Genomic DNA, 2,500 nt, shown 5'->3' with positions numbered 1-2,500 from the left:
TGTGTGTGTGTGTGTGTGTGTGTGTGTGTGTGTGTGTGTGTGTGTGTGTGTGTGTGTGTGTGTGTGTGTGTGTGTGTGTGTGTGTGTGTGTGTGTGTGTGTGTGTGTGTGCACGTTTTACTATTACAAGGACCTTAAACTTATCTACCAGGCTGACTCTCCATACAGTGCCTTCAGAAAGTATTCAGACCCCTTGACTTTTTCCACATTTTGTGACGTTACAGCCTTTATTCTAAAATGGAAAAATATATATATCCTCAGCAATCCACACACAATACCCCATATTGACAAAGCCAAAACAGGTTTTTAGAAATGTTTGCTAATTGATTAAAAATAAAAAACGGAAATACCTTATTTACATCCGTATTCAGACCCTTTGCTATGAGACTCGAAATTGAGCTCAGGTGCATCCTGTTTCCAATGATCATTCTTGAGATGTTTCTACAACTGTGGTAAATTCAATTGATTAGGCATGATTTGGAAAGGCACACACCTGTCTATATAAGGTCCCACAGTTGACAGTGCATGTCAGAGCAAAAACCAAGCCATGAGATCGAAAGAATTGGCTGTAGAGCTCCGAGACAGGATTGTGTCGAGGCACAGATCTGGGGAAGGGTCCCAAAACATTTCTGCAGCATTGAAGGTCCCCAAGAACACAGTGGCCTCCATCATTCTTAAATGGAAGAAGTTTGTAACCACCAAGACTCTTCCTAGAGCTGGCTGCCCGTGTCAAGATCGTCTAACAGAGTGGACCAATGCGCAGCGTTGAATGCAAACATATTTATTCTCACTGAAGGCAACACAAACAAAACAACGAACGATACGTGACAGTTCACGGTTACCATAAACAGACTCGAAACAAAAACCCACAAACACGAATGAAAACCCGACTGTTTAAATATGGCTCCCAATCAGAGACAACCAGCTGACACTCGTTGCCTCTGATTGGGAGTCACTCAGACCAACATAGAAATAAGTAACCTAGACCCACAACAAAACATAGAAACTAACACCCTGGCTCAACATACGAGAGTCCCCCGAGCCAGGGCGTGACAGTACCCCCCCCCCCTAAAGGCGCGGACTCCGACCGCGCCAACGAAACACAACAGGGGAGGGACCGGGTGGGCACTCCGCCTAGGCGGCGGATCCGGCTCCGGGCATGATCCCCACTCGCTCTCTAACCCCCCAAAGTACCCCTGGTCCGGTCTGGTCCTGCTGACCGGAGCTGGACTGCACACTGGTGGAGCGGATTGCTCTAGCTCCGGCGTAACGCATCTGACCGGCGCCGGACCAGGCACCAGTGGAACAGGCACGTGCCGTGCCGGACCGACGACGCACACCACTGGCTTGGTGTGGGGAACAGGCACGGGCCGTGCTGAACTGACGACGCACACCACTGGCTTGGTGTGGGGAGCAGGAGCGGGCAGAGCCGGGCTGACGAGACGCACCACAGGCTTGGTGCGGGGAGCAGGAATGGGCCGGACTGGGCTGGCGACGCGCACCCCAGACCTGGTGCGGGGAGCAGGAACGGGCAGAGCCGGGCTGACGAGACGCACCACAGACTTGATGCGGGGAGCAGGAATGGGCCGGACTGGGCTGGCGACGCGCACCACAGACCTGGTGCGGGGAGTAGGAACGGGCAGAGCCGGGCTGACGAGACGCACCACAGACTTGATGCGGGGAGCAGGAATGGGCCGGACTGGGCTGGCGACGCGCACCACAGACCTGGTGCGGAGAGCAGGAACGGGCAGAGCCGGGCTGACGAGACGCACCACAGACTTGGTGCGGGGAGCAGGAACAGACCGGACCGTACTAGGGACACACACCACTGGCCCTACACCGGGATCTGGAACGGGCCGGACCGGACTGGTAACACACCCCAGTACCTCTCGCCGTGCCTCTACACCTTCCATCCCCTCTTCTACCAGTGGCCCCCGTAACCTGGCGGCCTCCTCTGCAACCCCGCTGGACCGCTCCATAGCGGCCTCCTGCTGCCCCGACGTCGTGAGCCCCCCCCTAAAATTTTTCTGGGGGTCTCTCCTCCCCGTGGGCCAGGCCTCCATCGTTCTCGCCCACCTCTCGCTCCTCTGTCTCCAACCCTCGTCACTCAGCTCCTCAATGGGCTTGACCCAGTCGAAGCTGCCACGGAGATCTGCCAGCGATTTCCCTGGCGATGGCTCCTCGACTCGCTGCTTGGTCCAGTAGAGGTGGGTTTTTCTGTCAAGATCGTCTAACAGAGTGGACCAATGCGCAGCGTTGAATGCAAACATATTTATTCTCACTGAAGGCAACACGAACAAAACAACGAACGATACGTGACAGTTCACGGTTACCATAAACAGACTCGAAACAAAAACCCACAAACACGAATGAAAACCCGACTGTTTAAATATGGCTCCCAATCAGAGACAACCAGCTGACACTCGTTGCCTCTGATTGGGAGTCACTCAGACCAACATAGAAATAAGTAACCTAGACCCACAACAAAACATAGAAACTAA

The sequence above is a fragment of the Coregonus lavaretus genome (genome assembly GCF_964263955.1).
Source record: "Coregonus lavaretus genome assembly, contig: HAP1_SCAFFOLD_4975, whole genome shotgun sequence".
NCBI lineage: Eukaryota > Metazoa > Chordata > Actinopteri > Salmoniformes > Salmonidae > Coregonus > Coregonus lavaretus.
This window is presented reverse-complemented; position numbering follows the sequence as displayed.